General features: G+C 46.7%; 2 long non-coding RNA genes across 2 annotated transcripts in view; both read left to right on the top strand.

Annotated features, from left to right (window-relative positions):
- The window catches only part of LOC308583396, a 443,390-nt gene that overhangs the window by 253,593 nt on the left and 162,343 nt on the right, over positions 1–27,454 (top strand). The gene's annotated exons all lie outside the window — the stretch shown is intronic.
- On the top strand, positions 1,701–26,375 carry LOC308583221. The gene is made up of 3 exons (XR_014006134.1): positions 1,701–3,625; positions 8,283–8,588; positions 26,219–26,375. It is a non-coding gene; the product is annotated as an uncharacterized lncRNA (long non-coding RNA).

Below are 27,454 nucleotides of genomic sequence, written 5' to 3'. Positions count from 1 at the left end.
AGTCATTGTCAAAGTTTCCAGGTCCTGATAATGCTTTCTATAATCTTTTCAAATGCTGGTCTTTCTGTCCTTCAACTTAAACAAACTTCAACTGCACTATTACTCTTTAGGGAGTAATAGTCCAGGGTGTTGAAAGTAAGATTTCTTTTTGAAAGCTGTACGTAACTAAACACCTATTCAAACGACCATTTACCAGTAGCGTCTGTGAAATGTACTGCCTTGGTACATTAGCGATGAGAGAGTGTCAAGCTAACTAGTTTCCCAAGACAGGTGCTGAATGCCACGCCAGAATGTTAACTTGGCAGCTGTAAGTTTGGTAGTCAAAGATGTTGATGTATTTATTTGATTTTTTTTAATGCTGCACATCCTCCCAAAGCAGTGCAGAGCAGCACAGTCAATGAAACAATCCAACTTTTTTGAAAAACAGTTGAAAAGAAACACAATATCCTGACAACTAATAATTTAAAAGTAGCCCAAACCAATAAGCAAGAATGATTTTCAGCTCCACCTAAATGTTAACAACAAAGAGGGGGGAGTCATATGTCACCAGGGAGGGCACTCCATAAGTAGGAGGAGGCCACCACTGAGAAGGCCCTGTCATGGGCCACCAAGTAGCACTGTGGTCTAAACAACTGAGCCTCTTGGGTTTGCCGATTGGAAGGTTAGCAGTTCGAATCCACATGACGGGGTGAGCTCCCATTGCTCTGTCCCAGCTCCTGCAAACCTAGCAGTTAGAAAGCATACCAGTGCAAGTAGATAAATAGGTACTGCTGTGGCAGGAAGGTAAACAGTGTTTCTGTGCACTCTGGCACTTGTCACAGTGTCCTGTTGCACCAGTTGTGGTTTTGTCTGGCTGGCCACATGACCTGGAAAGCTGTCTGCAGACAAACGCCGGCTCCCTCGGCCTGAAGCGAGATGAATGTCACAACCCCATAGTCTCCTTTGACTGGATTCAACCATCCAGGAGTCCTTTACCTTTACCTTTTACCTTACCATCCAAGCAGCACCCAGTGGTGGCACAACCAACAGGGCCTCTGCTGCTGATTGTAAGGCTCAAAGTGGTTCATTCTGGGCACCACAATTTAAGGCAGATCTTGACAAGCTAGAACATTTGCAGTGGAGGGCAACTAAGATGATCAAGGGTCTTGAAACCAAGCCTTATGAGGAACAATTGAGGGAGCTGAATATGCTTAGCCTGGGAAAGAGGAGATAGAGAGGCGATAGGATAGCCATATTCAAATATCTAAAGGGCTGTCACATGAAAGATGGAGCAAGCTTGTTTTCTCTTGCTCTGGAGGCTACGACCTGAACCAATGGCTTCAAGTTACAAGAAAGGAGATTCTGACTATACACCGGGAACAACTTTTCAGTGATAATAACTCCAACAGTAGAATGGACTCTCTCTGAAGATGGTGGACTCTCCTTCCTTGGAGGTTTGAAGCAGAGGTTGGCTGGCCATCAGTCATGGATGCTATAGCTGAGATTGCTGCATTGCAGGGTGTAGAATCCATGTGGAAGAAGAAGAAATATGTGCCTAGAATTTGGGAGATGTGCTTCATCCCCTGCAAACTTAGGATGCTTCTGAACTGTTGCTATTTTGGAGTTGGATTCAATCACATCCAGGTTGCAAATCCAGGTTGCATAATTATCATTGACTGGGGAGGTCTTGCACAAACCTACTGCCCCCAAAAGATAAGGGAAATGCCAGGAAAATAGCCTGGAAAATGTAGAGTAACACTAAGGTCTTCTAACATCCCCACAAACAAATCAGAATGAATTGTCATTAAATAGCCAATATCTTCCAATCTCTCTGCAAACACATCAGGGCGAATGCTCCACAAACAGGTCTTTTGGAAGAACCCTCACACATGCCAGGACTCTTAAAAGCCAGGGGCTCTGTGTTGTATAGGATCTAGCAACTCTACCTAAGGTGGCAACAGCTGCATAGAAAGGCCCTTGCGATTCATCATGGAAGACTAAAGTGCTCAGAAGGGTTAAAACTAGGCCCTCTCGCGTTCGTTCTCTCTCTCTCTGGCGTGCCTTGGGAAGCTTTGTTCATTGGAGTATTAAATTCCACAGCTGTAAATAATCTGTAGCAGGAGAGATTATCAAGGCCTTGGGAAGAAGCAGCTTTTATTAATAAGATTGGGTCTCCCTGAGAAAGCTCACGTAGCTCTTTTCCACCCTTTCCTGGCTGCTGCTCCTCTTGTTTTTTGGGTTTGCTTTTTTTGCGGGGTGCTCTGCGTCAGGATCCAGGCCCCCGCCTCGAGCTCTCCTATGCTGGCAGGTGTGCTCAGCCGTTGCCATGAGAGCACTTCCTTGCCTCAAGGCCAGCAGCTGGCAAGCGGTGAGGCTGAGACAGTTACATCCCAGTTTTGCTTGGCTGGCTGTGTCTGCAGCCCGATTGGTTTCTTGGGCTGGAAAGAAGGAACCAATGAACATATTGGAACCAGGCTGCTGAAGTATGAATGTGTGTTATCAAATATTTACACCCCTTAATGGGCTTTGAGCGGGGCCGTCAACTGATTTTAATAATCCTTTTTAAAATAAATAAATATATTCCGGCTTTTGATTTGGGTTGCCAACTTTTCAATCAGCTTCTGGCAGCTCTTGATGCCCAGACATTAGCAGCCGATGGTGTTTCTTTTTCTACCCATTGGAAAGCTTGGCTTGCTGGTTCCTGCAGACCAGGCTGTTCCACACACCCCTCTGGTCATTTGGCAATTTTACATTTCATTTATTAAATCTAAATATGTTTGCATATAAGCTTTTTTTTTGGACGATATTAGGAGCTGTGTAATTTTCCTCACATGTGAGATAACTGCTAGCTCCTGCCAAGTTTACTCTTTTCCTTTTAATCATTTTAAAACATGGATGATCCCCTACTAAATTAGCTTGCCACAGCAGGATGGTGGCGGCGGGTGGGGTGGGGTAAGCTTCAGAAAAGTAACAAATACTTTCAACATTCTGGAGGATCAACGTTTTCATACAACAGCTTCAGCGCTTCCAGGTTCAATTTTTTTCTCTCATTTCCATTGCTGTGGAAAAGCTACAACCCACACCATCCTCAGTATAAACTGGTGGGGAGAAATGATCCCTAAAAATGCAATGCTATGCGTGTCCACTCAGAAGTGAGCCCTACTGAATCCATCACATCACATGAGGCTGCAATCCAGTGAGTCTCACTTGAACTCAGTGGGGCTTACTTCTGAGTAGACTTGCGTAGGATTTCATGGCAAGTTAATCGAGCATCAAATTTAGCTCAGGGAGGAGGGAGCTGAGCATAAAAACTGTCACTGGAGTAGCTAATTCATTCTCACAGTCTCTCTCTTTCTCCTTTGTATGTGGATCTCAGCTGGACATTTTTGTACTCTCTTTGGAAGCCCATTTCAAAGCTGCTCCTGAAACAGGAAGGACTCCCTGAGATTTTTCTTAGCTCCCTATAAGCTCATGGACCTTTGGCTACCTCATCAGTTCTTAGATGCTACAAAGTAGGTTAAATGATATATTTTTAGACCTACTTAGATGGGATACTGCAAGCTTTGATTTTCACGGGGGTCGTCGTGAGACAGAGGCTGCAGCAGAAGCACGCTGCCTCCGCTAAACCAATTCAGTCTGCAGAAAGGTACTCTAGTCTGTGTGCTTCGTTTCTTCTGTCTTTTTGGATCAACATGGCAACTGCTGGCCTGGTTCAGTTGTCATAACCTCAGTCTCATAAACCCACAAAGCTCCCTCATCTTTCCAGAATTTAATTTCCCATTACATCCAAGCCATATCCAGAGTCAGATCCTGGTTTGCAATCTGAGGAGAAACAAGTTTCTGAAGTTTGATGTAACAGAAACTGTCATTTAACAAACCCTGGAAGTTTTCAATAGTGGGGCAAGACAGAAGGACTGTGTAGGTCCAAAGCTTGTTCTTGGTCTAATAAACCATGGATAGGCTAAGGTCAACAAAGGTCCGTATAGTTAAAGTCAACAAAGGTCCGTATAGTTAAAGTCAACAAAGGTCCGTATAGTTAAAGTCAACAAAGGTCCGTATAGTTAAAGCTATGGTTTTCCCAGTAGTGATGTGTGGAAGTGAGAGCTGGACCATAAAGAAGGCTGATTGCCGAAGAATTGATGCTTTTGAATTATGGTGCTGGAGGAGACTCTTGAGAGTCCCCTGGACTGCAAGAAGATCAAACCTATCCTGAAGGAAATCAGCCCTGAGTGCTCACTGGAAGGACAGATCCTGAAGCTGAGGCTCCAATACTTTGGCCACCTCATGAGAAGAGAAGACTCCCTGGAAAAGACCCTGATGTTTGGAAAGATTGAGGGCACAAGGAGAAGGGGACAACAGAGGATGAGGTGGTTGGACAGTGTTCTCGAAGCTACCAACATGAGTTTGATCAAACTGCAGGAGGCAGTGGAAGACAGGAGTGCCTGGTGTGCTCTGGTCCATGGGGTCACAAAGAGTCGGACACAACTAAATGACTAAACAACAACAGGCTAAGGTCATTATGTCTAAAACAAGCCATTGCCTACTTCTCAATCCTGAGGCTTGACTGACTGCTTCTGATCATGCTAACCTCCAGCCTATTTTCCATTATCATAAGTTTTGGCCTTGCTCCCCTCCCTAACCTGCCACCCTCCTGAGCTTGCCTGTTTTCCTGCAATTCTGAAAAGACTTTCTTTCAACCTCTGGTAAAGCTGTGTTCTTGGTGCCTGGGGTCAAGCCTATCCGCACTTGCCACTTTCATCCCAACAAAGGCTATTTGCATTTAACAGCTGCACAACAGGCAGGAATTCCACCAGTGAAACTACACCCCTGCCCCAATTTGGAGATGAAAAACCCTGGCATGTTCAAAGTGCCGAGCCTTTGCCAGAAAACTGCAAATCCAGCTCACGGGCATAGAAAGCTGCCTTGTACCAAGACGAACCTTCTGCATGCAAAGCAGATGTTCTACCCCTGAGCCATGGTCTTTCCCAAGGCAGCTTTTTGGTCTTGACTCTTATACACCATTCCACTGGTTATGATCAGACAAAGAGGTGCCATGCCTTCAGATGCAGGAGCAAAGCACCCCAGAAGCCAGGATGCTTTCTACACTCTTCCAGTCCTTAGTCTTCCTCCTGCTTCTCCACCACAGATAATGCTTCCCCTCCCTTTACAGTGACTGGCTGCGCATCTCAGCGATTGCTGGCTGCCAACATTCCACAGGCAGCGCAACAGAACGCCTGAGAAATAAATTGTGTTTTAACCTAGTCAGACTCCCTTTAATGGAGACCGGCTGGATAAGAGAGGGTTGCTCTCTGGGAATGGAATGCAAATCAAAGCCCATTCACCTCCATGGCACCTGTTTCATTCTCTGCCAGCTGACCTGGGTGGGTTTTTTTTCATATATCTGGGGAGGAAGGAGGATGCGGGTGATAGCAAATCAAGAATGAAACGTCATGTTCACTGCTAAACGGCTCTAGGCTCGGCCCAGCCTGACCCTGAAGTTTTTCCGTTATATCTCCATGTGATTCCAGGAAGCCAATTGTTTTCCACGTGCCTCCGTGCATTCAGCATGATTAGGCCCTCAAACATTCTCTACCTCCGCATATAGTTACTTTCATCAGCTGCCACCACCCTTAACTGGACGATATTTTCAATTTTTAAAAATACAGTGCTAAAAACAGTTGCAGCAGAGGAAAAACTACACCAGAGATTAAACACCTTGGGATATTAAAAGGTCTTTATGTGGTGCAGAAGAGACTTCAGCATAGGCACCAAGTAAGATGCTCTTGAGAAACAGCCTCATAAGTGAGGAACCGTTACTAAAAAGGCCATCATGGAGGTGGCATGGCCCTGAATACCAATTGCTGGGAATTGCTGGTGGGGAGAACGTTGTTGCACTCGGAGCCTGGTTGCAGGCTGCCTATGGGCATCTGGGTTGCCACTGTGAGAACAGGGCACCATTTTTATGTTCTCTTTGAAACCACCTGCCTTACTTCAGATGGCAAGGACTCTCTGAAGTCGGCCTTACTAGGCCTCTGCTTCCCATAACCCCCAATACTGCATGAAATGCAGGTCTCTTGCTGAAAATAGCAGCCCTGGGTGGAGTTTCTCCTCCCTCTCTGTGATATGCAGGACAAATCCTGGCTGCCTGCTTCAGCCAACACTTCCCCTTTGGCTGCTTTGCCTGGCTCTTCTTTATGGGCTTAGAGCAAAAGCCTTCTTGCCAGTCTCACGTGAAGCCGCAGCATGAGGGAATGCATGTGTTATTTGTTTACATCCGGTGGCCCTTGCACACCTGCACGCCCCACACCTGCTTTGGTGTGTCTGAGCCAATGTGGCCTGAGTTAGCATGAAAGTGGAATTTTATCTGTTCTAGACTTGCTGAGCCATACCCCAAGGGCTCCTGAGGTAATGGCCTGGACACATGCATGCTGCTTTATTACAACTGCTATTCTTTCCCTCCGGCTGATGAGCGGCAAGCCGGCCAGCCAGCCAGCTTGCCACATTCTCTGTGCCCAGGCCCCTGTGTACAGTATACTTTCCCTCCATGCTAACTTTGCTTTGCTGAAATGTTTGCCAAGAAGATAACTCCCAGAAAGTATGATTCCTAATGTCTTGCAGGGTGCGCCATTGTCAACAACCACCACCACAAACCCTTGGGCCTTGCAAGAAGGAGTATTGGACATTCAAATTAAACTCAGTTGTGTGGTAGAGAGCTGTGTGATTATAGTGCACTGAAGGTATCAAGCAGGTAGTTCTATTGCACCATGAGATATCTTAATGGCTCTCAACTCTGGCTTGACTAGAGGCATCACTGGGATTGCCGATTTCCTGCAGCCCCTTGCAGTGGGGACTGGCCCCAATGTCTTGAGGCATGTTCTATGGGATGGGATGGTGGGGGGGGGGGGGGAGAGACACCTCATGCTGCAATTCCTGCATCATGACTGTGTCAGTGATCCCCCTCCATGGCATAGTAGACACTGAAATGCTGCCCTGTGCCGATCAGCCAGGCAGAATAAATAAATTTATGGATTCCCATTCCTGGCAATGAAAGGTAGGGACAGTTGGAGGATTTTTTTGGGGGGGTGGGGAGAGAATAGCATCATAGAATTGTAGAGTTAGATGGGACCTCCAACGATCATCTATTCCAACCCCTGCAATGCAGAAATATGCAGCTGTCCATATGGAACTGAACCTGCAACCTTGGTGTTATAGTATCGGGGCAGCCTATGAGGGATACATCTCACGGCTTGAATCATAGGAGCCAGCTCCTAGGGGCTGAGGTACCTTTGCCCGTCCTAAAATATTTGAGGGGGCCAGTCCCCCCAAAATTGATTGTCATTCAAATGGTGTGTGCGCCATGCCTTGTGGTTGATTATGCAGGGCGAGGCTGCCCCCCTCTTTTATTCAAGCTGGCACCCCTGGCTTGAATCACAACATTTGCTCACCATTGCAGAATGCATTGCACACCATTGAATGAGCCTTGTGTTCTCTGGGGACAAGTTGCAGTTTGCCAATGGCTGTTGCCAAGACATGAGGAGAACTGCAGTAGTGGGAGCATGTCAGCTCTGGTTCCTCTGTCAGTATTCATTATACAGAGCCAGGGGTGAAGGACCTGTGCCCCTCCAGAGGTTGCTAGACTTACAGGACTCATCATAGGAACAATAGTAAGCTGCTGAGTCAGACCCTGAGTCCACCTAGCTCAGTATTTGTCTACACTGTCTGGAAGCAGATCTCCAGGATTTTAGAACAGTTTATCTCCCAGTCTTACCTGGAAAAGCCAGGAATTGAACCTGTGATCTTCTGGTTGCAAGGCAGATGCTCTGCCCTCTGAGCCACGGCTCTTCCCTGATCATTTGTCATGCTAGCTGGGGCTGGTTGGAGTGGAGGTTCAACAACATCTGGAGGGCCACCTGTTCACCACCCTCCCCTGATATGGAGGCCTCTACTTAGGCATGCAACCACTCTCCACAGCTCTAAACCACAGCTATTTGCTTGCTGGAAGAACCTCATTTTCCCAGCAACTCAGTGCAGCAGTCCAAATGCTACTAATCAATTATTCCACTGCAACAATAAAAAACATTCATTGGAGCAACAGCCTTATCTGGATCCTGCTCTGCAATATAGCAAGTTTACTGCTGATAGTCCCACAGCTAAAAAACAAAACAAAACGAAGATGAACCTCACACTCTGAAAAGGAATTAGAAACACATTAAAATGGCAAAGGCATTAGCCAGATAAGTTTCTTGTGGGGTGGTGATAATGAAGCGGTGCTAGTTTTACTGTTTTCATTCCCTTGCCTGCAGCGTGCTGCTCCTGTCCAAGTCACCAAAGAGCCACGAGGCACCTCGGGGAGAGGGGGCTTCTTGCTTTCATGCAGGGCTCCTTGTGCAGATCTCATTCCATCCTGTTCAAGCCCAGAATCCGCCCTCCAAGGAGGTTTGTCCCAGAACAAATGGAAGAAATCTCGGGACAAAGGGAAGTGCGGACGAGCCCTCACAATGGTCCCTGACAGGAGGAACCACCACAGAACACGAAAAAGCCACTAGGTGGCACCCCGGTGTTAAGTTTCTGCCCGAGTCACTGGTCAAAGAAGCAACTATATGGAGAGAGTAAGTAAAGAAATGAGATGGAGATGAACAATAATAAAAGTGAATGGTGAGTGGAAATCTGAGAAAAAGGAGAGAGGGGGTCAGAAAGGGATTTCATAGCCATTTCCTGCTTCATAGGATCAGCTTCAGGAAGTCTTTTCTCTTGTTTCCTTTAATAGAAGTCAGCACCCACACTTAGGGGGCACATCTCACCTGCAGGGCAGCTGCGAAACACTCTGGTCTCCCCAATACAGCTGCATACTGACAGCTGCGGTGTTTCTCTCCCTCCCCCCCTGCTCTCCTTTTTCTGTTTAACAAGGCAGTTGCTGTTGGGCAGATGTAAGTGTTGAGCTAAAGTAGTTTTGGGATAATGCGTTCTGCAGAAATCCCAGCATGTCTTAGTTCCTGGGCACCAGGCCTCGGAGGTCAAGGGAGTATGAAACTTAAAGGGTCTTAAGTTCTTTTAGCTCCTGTAAGACTGGAGGCCAGAGGAACCTGAGTCTCTCCAGAAAATGCTAGGCTAAAGCTCCCCCTAACCATTGGCCGTGTTGGCTGGGGAATGAGGGGAGTTGGGAGTCCGGCAACTTTTGGGAGGCCACAGGTTCACCTTTCCTACTGCACATACAGCATTTTCGGGAATCAGATTCCCAAGAATGAAAAACTGTACTGCAGCAGCTACGGCTCAATTTGATGCAGAGACCGACCGATCTCATTGGGTGTAGGGGTGAATCCAACTCTCTGTAGGACTGGGCAGACAAAATGTAGAATTATTATTATTTATTCTGTGGATGTGGAAATAAGAAGGGGAAAATGAAAGGGAAGACTTTTTCCTCAGGATTCCTGGCAGGCAAGGGAAATACCTGCCAGGGTGAGAGTCTGGGAGAAGAAAGGGAAGCTCCCAGGTGAGAGCTGGGAGGGTCCACCACTTTCTGTGTGAGTCAAAGGTTAAGAGCTACCTTTGAGAGAGGACTCCATGTTTCCTTCTTCTTCTTCTTTCTCTGTTTTTGTTTTATTTAGATTACTGTCTTTTATCTTATTGTATCATGAAAAAGCTTTAAAAATGGATTACTGGCAATTTTGAGCAAGCACGACAAATTTCATACACTAGTAAAAATAAAAATAAAATAAAATAAAATGAGGTTCTCTGGGTCTGCAGTCAGTCACTGGTGGAGTTGTGCAAAGACCCCAAGAGTTGTGCTTGGCTTTAACAATTCTACAGCACAATATTACTGTTCTATAATGTGTTGCAAGTAACAGGGCGTTGACACCGCCGGCACCAAACAAAACCAGCAGGGTATTATTCCGAGGAAGAGGATCTGGAGTTGGCGCACATACATTGGACAGAGTAGGCTATTGTCTGCTGTACTGGGACTGGAGCATCATCCAGTAAAGCAGCACCTAGGGTAAAGCTTTTCAGCCCAAGGGCTTCTGCATTCTTTTCCAAGGGCCAGTGGTGGTCAGAGCCAGAGGCAAATGTTGGCTTAGTTTGTCTGCGCACTCTGAGACCTCTCTCTCCCTACCATCTAGGTAAGCAAGAGGCATCATCAGAGTCCAGGGATGCAGTTGAGCTAGGCAAAAACACCCAGGCAGGCCTTGAGGCAAGGTCAGTGTGGGTGTGGCCTAGAAAGAGGGTGTGTGGCCAGAGAGAGAGGGCTGCATTTGACTCCTGAGACTAAGGTTCCCCCCTCTGCACAGTGCTTCAGCCCCTATGTCTTCGCTGACTTTGCGGAGGGAGGAAAGACACCGCAATTGCCTACATACGACCAGAAGTGCCTCCCAAGTCTCTCACACATTAGGCAGAGGAGTGCAGTCAGTGGCACAGTTAGATAATTCCAGCAGACGCTGGACTTTCCGGTCTTACCGGCTGGTGGCTTTAGAAAGTAACAGCCAGGGCTTGCTCCAGGTTTTTTGTGGGCCTAACCCCTTCCGTTTTTTAATGGCCTGGTTTGGCCCCTCCCCTCCCTGCCCATTCATTCTGCCAACTGGTTCTGGACTTCTGCAGCCTCGTCCTGCCCTGACAGCACCACCACCGAGGTCAGTCTTAAACAGATCAGACTCTGCAAAGAATCAGGTGTGAAATCTCTGCCGAAATCAGGACAGATACACAGGTGCCTTAGAGTGCTGTTGCCTCCCTGCAGCTGTCCTAAAGATGGCCACCCTCCTTGTCACCATGTCTTTGTCTCCAGAGCTAGGATGTGACAGGGGAAGGGTGGCTCTGTTTGAGCCCCACTGCCTCGCCTGCCCTGGTAGGCCTGCTGGCTGCCTAAGGCGGAAGCAGCAGCCAATAGTGCTTCCCCCTGTGATGCTGAAGGGAGCTGTCTGGGTCAGGTGCAGCCCTGCGTGCTCTGCCTCACGTACAGAGATGCTGTCTCTCCTCCAGCTATACTGTTTCCTGCCAGCTCATGCACAGAGGGGTTTGCTTCTTTCTTTTTCCTTCCCCCGGCGGAGATGCTCAGGCAGACAGTCAGCTCCATTGAGATTAGCAAACTGGCTGATCCTGCACCTGCGTTTGGAGGAGGAGGAGGACACTTTTGTACGTGCGCCAGCCGCTTTGAGGCAGGCGTGGGTTGGGCTATCGGGGGTTGCGGGAGGCTTGCTTTGCAGAAGGGTGGAAACTGAGGCATGGAAGAGCCGAGGCAGCTTGCCCCGGAGGTGACTTGTTGCATCAAGCTCAGGGTCAGGACACACAGAGTCCTGCCCCATGCACACAACAGATAGGATCCTTTCGCTTTGTGTGTGTGTGATTGAATATTAGGACATCTCAAGCAAGAGGAAGAACAGGGACCCTGGAGCTTTCACCCTGGGAGGATTAGAGTGATGGCACCTTAAAGCTCTGGGATTATTCACCTGTCAGAAGAAAGAGATAGTGCCTGTATCTGTTGCTTCTGCAGGGGCTCTCTTAACCCCTGTGCAAAAAGAAAAGGATTCTCGGGAGTGGGTTTTTCTTCCTTCCCCTTTGTACTTGGCGCAGGTATTTAGAAGGAAAAGGAGTGGTCAGGATTAGGAACAAAGGAAGCCACCAATTATTAGTCAATCTATCTGTTCTCTACACTGACTGGCAGTAAGCGTCCGTGTGCATGCACACTTCTTCAGAAAGCTTATACCAAGAACAAACTTAGTTGGTCTCTAAGGTGCTACTGGACAATTTTTTAATTTTTATTTATTTATTTCGATTGCCTCAGACTAACACAGCTGCCTACCTGACTGGCAGTGGTTCTTCAGGGTTTCAGGCAGAATTGTAGACAGTCCTGTTTGGAGGTGCTGAGGTCCTTTTTGCATGCACTTGGATTAGCAATGTGTTTATTTTCAGGTGTATACACCACCCGGACTTCCTGGAGCCAAGAATACCCTACAGAGCACATTTTGCCCACCCCAATGTTGCTTACCTACAACTGCTGCAATCCCTGCTGGAACATGTAGTTCAGCACCTGATAGAACATTTCCATCGGGTCGTTCCCTCCACCCTGCTACAAAGAGCTCCCTTGCAGCCTTGCAGCCCTATACCGGCCAGGCTAGTGCTATACAGCTTTGGAAATACAGCTCAGGGCTTAGCTCCCGCATTGTCCTTGAGCCCAGCCATCGCCACACAACTCTGTTCCGTCATCTGTACTCTTGAAACAAAAATGACCTATACTTAGTGACGAACGTGGAAAGGAAACGACATGGTTGCTCACCTTGAACTTCAAGGATAGTGAGGGCTAAATAAATCAAGAAAGCAGCCTAATGCATTGTTCAATGAAACGACAGCCTCGTGATGCAGTTGCAGGGGATTTCCCCAATCTTTTGCAGTGAGTCCTGTATGTTCCAGAAACCTGAGCCATAGACTTTTAAGCAGTGGAAGCAAAACACTTCTGTTAGATGTCAGCCCAGGACTGGAACAATTCTGGTCACCCATAAATAACCTGAGCAAGGTAATGGGAGGAGCATCTAGGAGCCTGATCCTTTACACAGTGCACACAACTTAGTCCAATGGGCTTTGGACTGCCTGACTCTGCAAAGGATCAGGCTGGGTTGGGTTTCCCCCACCTCCTGTGGCATTTTAGGAAGCAAAAGGTTCCTCTTGAGTTATGGAGATTCGCAAATAAAGAAGGCTAGGGGGAAATGGGACAGTTGAGAAGTCTGCCACAAAGGAAAATTGGGGAAGAGAGTGTTGGGAAAGGGTAGGAAAAGATGATTTGGCCATGTTCCAGAAAGGGGCACATTTGAAGGGGAAAGAGGTTTAAAGGGAGGCGGTAGGGCATGAAACATCAGGGAGGACGGAGGTGGTGGGGGTAGGGGAGGTAAGGAGAGCCATGTTTTCCCTGGGCTTTAGGTTTATTATCACGTCCAGCTGCGCTTGCCAGATGCCGCTTATTGCTGCGTGCGCACACACATGTGTGCCAGTGGTTAATTAAAATGTGGGCGTGCCAGGACCTGAGCCTGCCTAGCAACTGCCCATACAGGACAGTTTGCCAAGGGGTTTCGCCTGCATATGTGGTTGCCAGGCACATGCGCAGCAAATTCACACCAAGGAAGAACTGCTGTTTTTTAAGTTTAACGGGGCAGGTGCGTTTCAAAAGGCCTTCGAAAGAGTGACGTGCTTTATGGATGATCTTGTTTGTGGAGGGGCTCCAGGCCACTGCTGGAGGACCTGCTTTGCAGGGTGAATGTCCCAGGATCAGTCCCCAAAAGGGAGCAGAGAGGCTCCCTGCCTGAAACCCTGGACTGTCGGTGTTGACTGAGTGAGGCCAATGGTCTGACTTGGAAGCTTCCTTCTTCCCCTCTAGACCCCCATCCTCTGAGCTGCAGTTAGAGTTGGAAGAGACCACAAGGATCATCTGGTTCAACCCTCTGCAAATGCCGGAATCTTTTGCCCAATGTGTGTCCCGAGCCCACAATCCTGAGATGCTCCACCAACCAAGCTATCCCAGTGATACCATGCCAGTGATCTGCTCGCTGGGCTGTGTGACTCTCCATCATGCATACAACCGAAAAACACACATTTGCCACCAAGTGGTTAAACCACAGAGCCTAGGACTTGCCAATCAGAAGGTCGGCAGTTTAAATCCCTGCGATGGGGTGAGCTCCCGTTGCTCTGCCCCAGCTCCTGCCAACCTAGCAGTTCGAAAGCATGTCAAAGTGCAAGTAGATAAATAGGCACCGCTCCGGCGGGAAACGGCGTTTCCATGTGCTGCTCTGGTTCTCCAGAAGCAGCTTAGTCATGCTGGCCACATGACCTGGAAGCTGTACGCCGGCTCCCTTGGCCAATAAAGTGAGATGAGCGCTGCAACCCCAGAGTCGGCCACGACTGGACCTAATGGTCAGGGGTCCCTTATACCTTTACCTTAAGGTGTGAAGTAACCCAAAAGCAGAGGCAGTAATTTAAGGGCATGGCACTCTGTACCATGCTGGTCAGGGGTCACCGGAAATCTCTGCACATTGTCAATCCAAGGGGGTTAAGGAAGTGTAAAGCAGTTTGCAGGCTCAAATGAAACCCTGGAGGGCAGGTGAGTTTGAGATCAGCGGACACTCCTCAATGGCAAGCCCCACAACCCTGATGATAGCCCAGAGAAGAAAATCGGAGACTGTACTCAGCTGTGAAGCTCACTGGGTGGCCTTGACCCGTTTAAATCTCCGTTTAACCTACCTCAAAGGGTTGTTGTGAGGATAAAATGTAAGGGAATAAAACTGTGAGACCACCTTGGGGTCCTTGGAGGAGACAAGTGAAAGAAAAGAAAGGAAAGGAAATAAATTCAGCATCCACGCCCCCTTTTGCAGTTCATCCTAGCAGCTAAAAGGTGAGACGCAAGTGGCTGCTGGCTTCTTCCTTCCCATCCTCTCCGGAGATGAAGCCGCGTCGCGGAGCTTCGCCTTGTCCAAAACTAGGTGGCAGTGGCTGCTCAATTTTTATGAATGAAGCGGCGTCGGGCTGGGGGTGGGGAGGCGACTTGCGCGTGAGGCTGCTCCCCCCATTCTTGCTCCGTCGCCGGCTGGAGGGGGGAGGGGTGTGTGGCGAAGGAGGGAGGCGAGGCGGCCCCTCCCCCTCGTATTAGCATAAGGGCGGGGGAGGTTTACATGTCATTCTGCACGTTGCCTTTCAGCGATCCAGGCGCTTAACCAACCGGCCTTGGCAGCCGCCCAGCGAGTCAGCTGCTTCCGAGCGGCGAAGGAGGCTGGGCTGGGCTGAGCGCGGAGCCCCGGCGCCGGTTTTAAGGTGTCCCCGCACCCGGGCCAGCCGCGTCATGGCACGGAGGGACCCCGGCCCAAAGAGGCCGCCGTGGGGCAAGGGGGCACCGGCAGCCCAGACAGCAGCCCAGGACGGACATTTTTTTAAAAAATAAAATTAAAAATAGCAAAAGTACAGTATCTCTCTCTAACGCCCCCCTCATTTCTGTATTTTCTCATCACAACCTAGCAGGATTCTGCTTCCTTCTTTGGGGGGTGGGGGAGAAAAGAAAAGAAGCGAAGCAGTGATCTGTCAGCGTGATGATTGAATATTTTCAGCAAGGGCTGCGAATCTGTCTTGCCAGCCTTTGACTGATAAGCAATTATCACGTCCTCCTCCGCCTTTTTAGCAGCCTTGTGACAGCTGGAGATTCAACAGGTGAAGCTTTCCCCGAGCTGCAGAAAGCTATGAATGTTGAATGTCTGCCTGTTCCATGTCTGCTAAAGAAAGAGGAGGGCTTTCTGGGGCCAAAATGTGGCATCCTTATTCACCCCCCACCCCTCATAGCAGCTCTGCAGAGTGTCCAGCCCAGCAGAAGGGGGAACCTGTGACCCTCCAGAGATTGGTGGACTGCAACTCCCAGCAGGACTGGCAATTGGCCATGCTGGCTGGGACCAATGGGAGTTGGAGTCCCGCAACAGCCGGCAGGTCATAGGTTAGGCCTCCTCCCTTATAGTGAGGGGCTTTTTTAAAAAATTAAAAAATGAGTGCAATGATCTTCACTAGGGATGAGGATCTTAGTTCTCCTTGTGGCTTTCAAGGATCTGTCATTGCCTTATGCCTGCTCTGGATCTAACCCTTCCTTTCACGAAGCGTTTGTGTGTAGTATCCTCTGCACAGACACATCTTCAGAATCACTTAACACTGATTAATTACCACTTAACATAAACTAGTCATTGTTTGGTACGTGCAGTTCATGGGCAGTTAAAGGATGGTTTCCCTTGCCTCTTCTTAAATGCACCTTTATGGATTTAGTGCATATTAGTGGCTGTGTGAGTAGGGAACCACCGCAAGATTTTATGTATTTTAAAAATGCAGTTGATAACAGAGAGCTAGAAGAATCAGGAACTACAATAAAAACAAATAAGCTGCAATAGCAGGTGAATGACAAAAGCAAACCAAACACCTGGAGATGTTTGCTTGGAACTTACTTTCAAGTAAATACATAAAACCCTATCCCAGGCCTGGCAATGCCTATACTGCTTGGTCATATCTACCAAATGGAAGGTGGCAGGATCCCCAAGGACGTGTCTCTACAAGGAGCTGGTTTCAGGCACCAGACCTGTTGGCAGACCAATTCTGTGTTGCAAATATGTCTGCAAACATGACAGGAAGGCTGGCAACGTTAACCCCAGTGTGTGGGAATTGCCATGTGGGAATCCCTTGCAGACGACCATAGTACCTGGAGACAGACAGGCAGGTTATGTATCTACAGCAGCGGCAAGAGGAGGAATGACTGTTGGGAGGAGCACAGAGAGAATAAATGCTGTGAGAGCCAGCGTGGTGTAGTGGTTGAGAGCAGTAGACTCGCATCCCCACTCCTCCACATGCAGCTGCTGGGTGACCTTGGGCTAGTCACACTTCTCTGAAGTCTCTCAGCCTCACTCACCTCACAGAGTGTGAGGGAGGAAGGGAAAGGAGATTGTTAGCCGCTTTGAGACTCCTTCGGGTAGTGATAAAGCGGGATATCAAATCCAAACTCGTCTTCTTCTATGGTGTATCTGCAACAGCACAAACGGATGCCTTCATCTGCCCCAGCTGCAGCAAAACATGTCTCTCTCTTATTGGTCTTTACAGCCACAGCAGGCGCTGTAACTCTTCAACAGTTTGACTTCGCTCCCAAAGGTGCACCCTTCCACTGCCTCTCAAGACAGGTGGATGCCAACCACATTGAAAGCCAAGAAAAAAGGACCCAATCCAGGGAGAGAGTTCTATTATCTTGGCACCACTGTCAAGGAAGCTCTGCCAAACATTCCAGTCAGCCAAGTCTCTGAAGGCAGAATGACACACAGCAAGGCCTTCAGTGATGAATGCACTCAATAGGTAGACTTAGAGGACAGGAGACCGTCTTGCATGTGACCTGTTCCTATAGCTAGATGATCAGTTAATTAGGAACAATGGAGTGAAATAACTTACATGCACCCTGATTCCAGCATTATGAAAGAGCCTCTTCTGACAGTAGATTTGGGCTGCCACCCAACATGTTGATCATTTCAGTGATTATAATCCCACCTCTCTGCATCTGTGGGCACCATTTATTTAGGCACTCAGATGTCTAGCATATGCATGTGCACTGACCGATTAACCTTTATCTTTTTTATGATTAAAAAAAAACCTCCAAAGGCTTCTAAAACTTTAAAGGGAATGAAGTATGTACATACAGCTGGCATTTGAAAGGAAGGGAATTTGTGGCATCATGTAACTCCTGTTGCGGTGGACAGGAGAGATCAGGGTTCCTGGACAGCTTTATCAGTCTTCCGACACCAAGCATGCCTCAGTCTTGAGACTAAAGCTGCTTCCAGATGCCTTGATTATTGAGCATTCATCCTGATTTTTTTGTGGGGAGGTCAGGGGAGATTGCGTCAAGCAAATATTGTCCCACAATTTCCCCATACTGTTCCCTGTCACTTTCCTTACTGCAAGATGACTGGGGTTTGGGGGGGGGGGGTTAGTAAAGTGGTACCTCAGGTTACAGATGCCTCAGGTTACAGACTCCACTAACCAAGAAATAGTACCTCAGGTTAAGAACTTTGCTTCAGGATGAGAACTGAAATCACAGGGCGGTGGCGCAGCAGCAATGGGAGGCCCCATTAGCTAAAGTGGTACTTCAGGTTAAGAACAGTATCAGGTTAAGAATGGACTTCCATAACGAATTAAGTTCTTAACCTGAGGTACCACTATAGTGCAAGAAGTCCAAATCAACATTAACTGTGCGACTTGAATTTGTCCATATGTCATTAAATCCCACCTGAAAAGAGCAACAGTCTGAACAAGAAATGCCCTGATGTAACCATTCTACCATTAACAGAGTTTGGGGAGTGACCTTATTTATTGCTGCTAATAATTGATCTGGAATTTTAAACAAGTGCAAAAGTGCTTTACAATCTGTATTGTGTCTCTGCTCACTGTAACTGTTCCCCTTTTATGGATGGGGAGCTGAGGCCAAGAGATTTGCTCACTACCACAAAACAAACTCATGCCACAAAGTTTTCCTAGGTCCGCTCCATCTACTCCACCATGCTGGCTCTGGAAAGCTGATTTTCAAATTCTCCACTTTCGTTTGCTATGCTCTTAGTACTAAAATGGCCAGTTATCACCTTTCCCAACAAGCTGTAAATCTCCAGTCACTGGTTTCCCACTAATTCAGTTCACAGGGCCATGCAGGAGTAATAAAACCTGCACAGAAGACATCTGGCTGACTTGGCCGTTTTGCACTGGGCGTTTGGTTTTCCTTGTCTGCTGGGTGGTCCATGGCAGGAAGATTCTGCAGAGAACAAAGCTCCTGAAGCAGCAGCAGCAGCAGGGAGCTTGTTTCTTGGTAGAACACTTTGTAGTTGAGATGCAGCATCCAGGCTTGTGCTGTGATGATGGCCGAAGAATGCTCTTGCTAAATATGGTGATTCTGTTTCAAGTGTCACTGGTAGGAGTCTTCCTGGGCTTGAAGGGCCCTAGCTCACTTGTAGAGCATCTGCTACCCAAGCAGAAGGTCCAGGCTCAATCGCTGGCATCCCAGGTAGGGCTGGGAAAAACACCTGTCTGAGACCCTGGAGAATCACTTCCAGCCAGTGAAGACAACACTGAGCTATATGGTCTGACTCAGTGGAAGGGACTGTTGCTAACCCTTCTCAAGTGTGTTAGAACGAGTGATTCAAATACACAGTTTCTGCCCTCTGAGGCATTTGTTTACAGGGCAGGTGAGGTAACCTATGTTCAAACCACATGTCCACCACACCTAGACTATTTGTGTCTACATCCTTGGAAGAAACCAGAGACTCTGATGCCCCCAGAGGGATTGCTCTCCTATTTATCCCTTTTTCACTTAGAGATCAGCAGCTCCCCATTTCCCAGCCTGGATTAAGATATATCACAACAATCCTCCACAATGCTTTCTGAACACCACAAAAAAAGACTCCCAGAAGACAAATCCATGTCTGCCTCACTCCCAGGCACTCGGAAATGTTCTTTCATGACACAGAGACAATGTTCCCAGAGAGCCTCTCAGACTTGCTGCGGTGCAAAACTAATCTTTTCCCAAGTGGTGGTGAAAGCAGTCAGTTGTGGCATGGGCAACCTCACGCTCTTCAGAAGTTCAGAGCAGAAAGGAAATGTGTAAAATCAACAATTGGCATTTTAGTTGCTGCAACTTGAATGGCCTTCCTTTAATATTTTCTCCAGCCCTCTAAAGAAAGTGAAAATGGTTGTTCCCATTTTCAAGATTGGAAGACTGAGGCTGCAAGGGAGTGACTTTCCTGTGACCACTTGGTGAGTTGGTGGCAGAGATGAGATTTAAACTGGAGTTTTCCTTATTTGCAGTTCAGTCTGTGCAGGGCTACACTAGCTCACTTGCTTTTGCTGCCACTACAATGATATTCCCACATTGCAGCACTGTTTCCCTTAGGGGCAAATGCCATCTATTAACATCTGGAGAAAATTTATGTATGCACGTATGTATGTAGTCAGGGACATTCCTGTGATGGTACTGGGACCAGAGTTCTTTGTAGGAGCAGGTTCTACCATTTCTCTTTACATTGTCTCATGTTGCCTATATGGTAACAAGCAGAGGACTGTCCTTCAGGTCAACTTGTAAATGGGCTTCTTAGGTGGGATGGGATACTTTTGGGCTAGGCTGGAACATAATTGATACTGACCCAATGGAAGCTTCTGTCCCTGGACAATACGTGTGTGTGTGTGTGTGTGTGTGTGTGTGTGTGTGAAGCCTTCTCCTGTGTTATGGTCCCAATCAGCACCCTGCTTCCCTGCTGCCTATTTTGGGCAAAAGATGTCAGGAACTAGCAGCAACATCCACACCTAAACAGTACAGTGATACCTCAGGTTACATATGCTTCAGGTTACAGACTCCGCTAACCCAGAAATAGTACCTCAGGTTAAGAACTTTGCTTCAGGATGAGAACAGAAATCATGCTCCAGTGGCACGGCAGCAGGAGGCCCCATTAGCTAAAGTGGTACCTCAGGTTAAGAACAGTTTCAGGTTAAGAACGAATTAAGTACTTAACCCGAGGTACCACTGTACCTCTGTACCACTGTACCCAGTACAATCACACGGCTCCCTGCAAAGAATCTTGGGGATTGTAGTTTATCCCTCAGAGACCTATGTAGTTTGGACCAAAGTTTCCTTTTTGGAGGGATTTTATTTTAATGGAGGTGCATTCAGTGATGTGAAGCCCTGCCTAAAGTGAGTTCTGGCGAGAACTTGTAAGTTGTTTTGGGTCACTTTTGTGAGGAAAGTGGCTAATTCGTAACTCCTCCTCCTAAGTGCAGCTTTCAGCATGTCTCTCCTCTCTTATTCATGTGTTGTTTGCAGTGTCAATTTCTTTCAAACTTGTGCAAGTTGGAATGACCATCTGATGAGGCAGGCTAAATTCACAGTCTCTCGTTACCTCGGAAAGGGCGACTTCCGTGTGCCCTCTGCCAAAAGCCTGACAGACTCATGCCTTAGGACAGAGGGAACAGGGATGATGTCCCAGCAGGTAGAATTGTTGCTCAGAGCAAGAGCCAGATGGATATAAGGAGCCACCTTAAGAGAGAGAGAGAGAGAGAGAGAGAGAGAGAGAGAGAGAGGGATTCCAGCAGACCATCCATATGACCAAAGAGACACTCACAGCAAAATGTTTCATCTACCATATTCCATAGCCAAGGCAACCCTAACAAAGAACATTTCCCTTCAGACTTTTCTGTGCTGCAGCTGGGTCTGAAGATTTTCTCCCTCCCTTCTCTCTTTTTATAATAATTATGTCATTATTCCACCCCCCTTTTCATTCAGAGAAAAGAGAGGAGAGGTGATGCCAATGCAAAAGAATGGGCATTTAAACAGAACTAGATTGAACAAGCAGTGTGTGCCCAGAACAAGAAGTCTTTTTACATTGCATATGAACTTATACATGGCTCCATTCAGCATATTCCCCCCCGGTTTGAGCTCGACGCAGAGAATCAGGCATTCACAGCCCTGGGACTTACATCACTGACATTTCCACATTTTCATACTCAGCCTTCCCTGAGTTTTAGTTAAAAGAATCTAAAACACAGCTGTGAAAACATCAGCTGATTTGTTACAGGCAAAGGATATTCCATTTTTAATTGTTTAAAATTTGATTATCGTTGAATATTCCTAGGACATGGGTATATATATGTATGCATGCATGTGCATTTTCCAGAACAATCTGGCTTTGTTGCCACCACCTCATAGCTCTCTCTCTCTCCCTCTGAATGAAAAAAAGGAAAGCAATTATGGCATTCTTAGGAAGCCAACCCTTCATTGCACTGATGGTTGTCAAAAGAAGTGCACCAGATCTTTGTCCATATCACCTGCGTGCGTGATATCTACCTGTGTGTACTCCAAATAGCAGCTGTCTGGCTCCATAAGTTCATACCCCATTAAAGATTCTGCAAAAGCCTCAGGGACATTACAGTGGTACTCCGGGTTACATACGCTTCAGGTTACATGTGCTTCAGGTTACAGACTCCGCTAACCCAGAAATAGTACCTCGGGTTAAGAACTTTGCTTCAGGATGAGAACAGAAATCATGCAGTGGCGGCGCAGTGGCAGCAGGAGGCCCCATTAGCTAAAGTGGTGCTTCAGGTTAAGAACAGTTTCAGGTTAAGAACGGACCTCCGGAACGAATTAAGTACTTAACCCGAGGTACCACTGTATTATGAAGCCCCTAATGCAATTAAATTAGAGGACAAGATCCTTCTTAAGCATGAAGCCAAGCGGGTGCAGTCAGATGAATTCACGTTGCTCTGGATAGCAGGAGTAGAACGAATGGGAGGACACTGAGTACCTTGGGAAGTGAGAGCTCTCCTTCCCTGTAGCATTTTTTTAAAATATATATTTTATTCAGGATTTTCTTGTTTTACAGAAGTGTAGTGCCTCGTATTTTTTTTTTATGTAACATTTTTACAAATCCGTTTCATTTGTTGAGGCATTAGGGGGAGATGAAAAGAAAAAAGAAAAAAGAAAGGGGGGTGGAGAGAGGGAAGATGGATAGGGGTGGGGTCGGGTGGCGGTGTTTCTATTATGTTTAATGTATGTAGAGTTTGGTGTCAGCGTTGCTTGTGTTGTTCACTTGTGTTCCTTTGGTGGTGAGAGAGGTTGGGGTTGGCCTACAGAAACTGGGCAGTCTTCTGTTGGGGATGCTGTCGTTTCATCCTAGATCCTGCACTGAACAGGAGTTTGGACTAGATGGTCTCCGGTGTACCTCCCAGATGTGTGATAGAAATCAATCTCAAAGCAAAGCACATCAGACATGTATGAGGAAATGGTAAGATGCAACAGTGTCACAGTATGGAGAGAAAACAACACTGATCACTCCCGCTTGCAACCAAACTTCAGCCTGCCAAGGTAGCAAGCCGCAGTTCCTGGCACTGTTTGGCCTTACATTGCAAATTAAGAATTGCTTTGTTGCAAAGTTCTGCTTCTTTTTCAAAGTAGCCACTGCAGGTGACAATTCTGGGAGCCCTCTATGTAGCAACAGAGAGCTGGAGAAATATTAATTAGGCTTCTTGAAGAGGAAAAGGGATTCTCCCACAATTAGAATGCAAAGTGAATTAGCATTCTTTCCATTAGAAGCAAAGGGTTGTCTTAAACCAATCTTCTTGTCCCCATCCATGCCAGGCAAAACCACATTCTTTCATCCAGGAAGCCTAAGATTATGCAAGATTAGGTATTTCTTGATCTCCCTTTCCATACTGATTGAATTGTTCCCCCTCGCGCTTTCCACCAAATCCTGTTTCATGACATCACAGGCGGTTCCCATGGAAATAAAGATAAGGTCATTGTTTATTTATTGTAGGTCATTAATAATAATAATAATAATAATAATAATAATAATAATAATAATATAGCAGCCTTCAATTGTATCCTCAGGTTACAAGTAAGAATAAAACAATTCATGTGTAAATGAAAAAAAAACATAAAATGAAAAGGCCACACAATCATAAAAGCAGCAAAGAACAGCCAGCAAGGTTAAAATCATATCTGAAAAGCTTGGGGAAATAAAAAGGCATTTGCCTGGAACCAAAGTCTCCTCACTGATTTCAACAGGTCTTAAAAGTGCTTACTGTTGTTGCTTAGATTAACACCCTTTAGATATTACTGCTAGTGTTAATGCTTAAGCAAAGTCCCCTCATACAGTCCTTTCCTGTTATTGTAATCTGTAGCCTAGACTATATACATGCTGTTACAAAATACCTTGAATGCCCCACCTGCATTAGATCAATGACAGCATCATAGATGGGTGATTCTCCCAGGATGAATGGGGGCAACTTGTCCCAGAAGTCCCTTTGTCTAGTCTAGGAGCAAGGAACCTCAGTTCTGGGAGTGAAATGTCTACGTGACCCTCAGGACTTTTCCCAGGCCACACCCCTCCTCAGGCTCAAGGCTACATATATTGCCCCACCCACTTTTTGTTAGTGGCAAAGGAAAAAATAAGTATATAAAGGATGAATTCCTGGAAGCTATGATCCAAGTTTGGGGCAAGTACCCCCACAGAACCACAAAATATGCAGTAAAATAAAGTGTGGAAATATAGGCTGTTAGATCTTTAAATGTGCCCTTGTGAGTTCCGAAAGCTCCTCTCTTTCCCTGGCATAGATAAAGAGCACACGTTTGGTAAGTTTAAAAGATGGTTTACTTACAAACTCTCCAAAGGTCAGATTCATGTGCTTTTCCATACAGCATTCAGAAAAGTTGCACAGGCAGTAAAACTTGGTTTAATTGCAAAGTGGTGATAGTTCCTAAAATTATTGGTATAGGAACTCAAGAACCATTTGGTCTGAGCCTGCAGCTGAACTTCTAAGGTGAACTGGAGGGGAGCAAAAGCTTGATCGCCTAGTCCTTTCTAAGGTGAGCTAAGCCTGGCAGCACAGCTTACTCTATGGTCTTAACCCCATCATGCATTAATTAGACTGAAGCATGTTGGTTATCTGAGGCTGGCTATCCCACACTTTTTGCCTCTGGTCCTGCCCACCCTGGCATGTGCCCTCTTCCCCCAGGAGTTGCCTGTGAGGGAATGCAGCTCATGGGCAGCCCGTATCCTTGTTCCTGCCCTTTCCTTGTCCTCCTAACTTTTAGGGGATGTGTGTTGTCTTCTTTTTTCAATTTCTGTGAATGATGAACACAAGCCCACAGGCAGAAATATCCCTGCCATCTTCACCTTAAAGGGTTCATCCAATGCCTGTCTATGTCCCCTCTCATACAATTGTGTGCTTTTGGAGAGATTTCCAGGATCACATATTTAGAACTCAGCCCCAGAGAAAGACAGAGCAGCTGCTGCAGTTTTACCACTGACAAACCTGTCTCAATTTCTGAAGAAAAAGAATCTCCCTTCTCAGACACACATTTGCAGCTCAGCAGGGTTTAACTTTCTTGTGCCATTTCTCCCCTAATCAACCCTGAACCTGCCCCATGAGCACTGGCGGGGTGGTATAACTTTGCTATTCCAGCCTGGAATCTTGATTAGCGAAAGTTTAGAAGGACTGGGAAGCCTAATTTTTAGAAGTTTTATCTTCTAGGCCAGTGCTTTCCAAACTGCATCCAGGAAAACTTTATCAGGGGCTTCTTCTTAAGAAGACTGGTAAAGGTAAAGGACCCCTGACAGTTAAGTCCAGTCGCAGACAATTCTGGGGTTGCAGAGCTCATCTCGCTTTTAAAGGCCAAGGGATCCGGCGTTTGTCCGCAGACAGTTTTTCCGGGTCATGTGGCCAGCAGGAATAGCCGCTTCTGGCACAACGGAACACCGAAACCAGAGTAATAGCACATTGTTTTTTGTCCGTCTGTAAAAATCATGATTTCTCCGAAAGGCTAACTAGTCTCCTTGGCAAGAGCATTTTCCAGTACAGCGTAATTGCAATATAGATTCTTGAATTTTGTCAGGTCCACGAGCTGAAAATATTTAGCTGGGCATTCTCCAAGCTATTTGTATTTCCTTGTACATCCAAGTAAAAACTTCATGGCTGGTGATATCTTAGTGTTACTAATATGAAAAAAACGTCTTTGCAGCATCTTTGCTATTAAAAAGCTATTCTTTTGCCACAATAAGCCAAAGCATTTTGAGCATCAGAAACATTCCAGGATTTATTTTTTTTTACTGTAATGGATGTTTAGTTCCTCCTTGGTTTGTTGCTTATTTAGAATATGGAATGTTGCTCTCTTTGAAGTCAGTGGACCAGCACTGATTTGCACAAGATAAAAATCTGGCCCCTAAATATGTACCCATCTAGGGTAATTGAGCTGTGTTAAACCCATCTAGGATTGTGAATATGAAGCTCCTACATTTTAGAAAGCGCATTTCTCAAATGATTGCACCAGAATTTGGATACATTCGAAGGTGTAACTAGGCTCCCTTATTGCCCTTGGCAAGGAGCTGTATTGGCGCCTCAGAAGCTGGAGTACCAGAAACTCAGAAAGTTTGCTTTTTTTTTTTACTTTTGCACTCCACCAGTTTCTTCCTCTGCAGCCATCAGGTTTGGGTCTGCTGTCTTCCACCTCCCCTCTTCCTCTGCTGGTCTCCCTGCCTGCCTGGTTCAGCTCACTGCTTTCGCTTCTGCCTACTTCCTCCCTCCCTTCCACCACCCCCCACTGGAACTCTTGCCAACTCTTTCCCTCTTTCTTCCCTCCAAGCCCTGCCGGGTGCTCAGCTCACACTTTTAATAGCATCACTGGCCAGCTGAGGAGGGGGCCCTGCAGGGCTGCTGCGACAGCCCATGCCAGCAACCAGATTCCTCCACCGAGGTGCCCAGATGAGCCTGCTCAGTTTGCCCGGCCACCCAAAGCACTGGAGGAGTGGCCTGGGGAGCATACGGGCAGGTGGGTGGGTTCCTAGCCACTCTAAGCCAGAGGTGTGATTTTTGCGCCGCCGCCCCCTGCCTGTGCCCTTGGCTAGGGCCAACTCCTAGGTATACCTTTGGATATGTTACGGTTTACTAACACTAGTCTCTCTCCCCCCCCCCCAAATTTTGCTAACTTTGTATGCCCAAAGCATGTTCCCATCTCTGTCCCCCCCCCCGCACCTTAGCACTAAGGAACCAGGAAGAAGATTATTTGTGGCATTTCCTTCCTTTACTTGCCTTCTTCCTCAGATATCAAGCCAGTGGTTCTCGGGTAGATAGCTATAGAGAGTTTAGTGTCAGGTTTCAGGTTTTTACAGCAGTTTTTAATCATTCACCACAATACAAAGAGTTGTATTTCTTCTTGCTTTTGTCTTCACAGATGGGGTTTTGGTCCTGGTCATATTGGGGGAACTCATTGCCCCAAAGGAATGTAAAATTTCTAATACTTCCACAACGAATTTACTGGAGGAAGGGGGAACTACTTCTATGCAAGAAGCAATAATTCCAGAGGGGACACTCTGGAGATAAAGTTCAGACCTAAGAGCCCGGCCTTGGCTGGGGAGGGCGGGGTATAAATAAAAAATTATTATTATTATTTTTATTATACCTTCACATGTGGGTGGATGGGATTCAGTTATATTCCAGTGTCTTGGTGTACAAGGGAACAGCTTGAAAAGAGAAAATGAAATCAACTTGGCTTACACTGGAGTCCATTGAATTCAAGACTAACTTTTGCTCCAGACCTTTTGTGTGACTTGGAACAAGCTCTTAAGTATCCATCTTCCTTGGCTCTCCATTCTGTTAATAAAGAAAATATTCATGTAGGTGAATGAGGAAAGTTATGGTAGAAGACTAAGGTCCAACATACACATCCCTTTGGTTTCCTAAGGAGGCTTCCATAAATGCTGTACTTCCATAAAGTTTTCCATATTAAAGTGCTCTACCAAAAAAGAAAAGAAAAAAGAAATTAAGTGTATGACATAATCTGTTGTGTATATAGCAGATTCATTCTCATGGCATGGAGATACAGTAGTTCTATGGATGCACAAGGTGTACTCTAGGATCTATGCAAAGCCATGGCAGACTACTGTTATCTGCAGGCTCATCTTTTCTGGTGGGAAGTGGCTATCGAACCATATGCACAAAGAATTATTCAGCACTCGGCTACAAAGCCCTTCAGTGGGCTGATATACAGCTCAACAAAATGTGGCTTGAGTCTGAGCACGCAGGCTGCTTCACTAGGAAGACAGCAGAGATCGGGTATATGAGAGATATCAGGCTAGATAGAAAATAATTATCCACTTTTTCCAATGGACAGTGCATTGGTCCATAGTCTGCTTCAACAATGGGAACCTGTGGCCCTTCAGATACTAAACTACGTTCCCACAATCCCTTATTGACCACCCTAGATGGGGTTGATGGGAACTAAAGTCCAACAACATCTGGAGGACCACAGAATCTCCATCCCTAGTCTACAGTACAGACAAGTAAAGATTTGTAACAATACATAAATTGCCTTTTTGATTGATGAAGCAAGTAAACGTTATCTGAGAGTACACCAGGTGAACTGGTCTTCTGGGTCATGTAGATCTTTGTAGGCTCACTCACTACCAAG

This window comes from Podarcis bocagei, assembly GCF_964188305.1.
Source record: "Podarcis bocagei genome assembly, chromosome: 3".
Taxonomy (NCBI): domain Eukaryota; kingdom Metazoa; phylum Chordata; class Lepidosauria; order Squamata; family Lacertidae; genus Podarcis; species Podarcis bocagei.
This window is presented reverse-complemented; position numbering and strand designations above follow the sequence as displayed.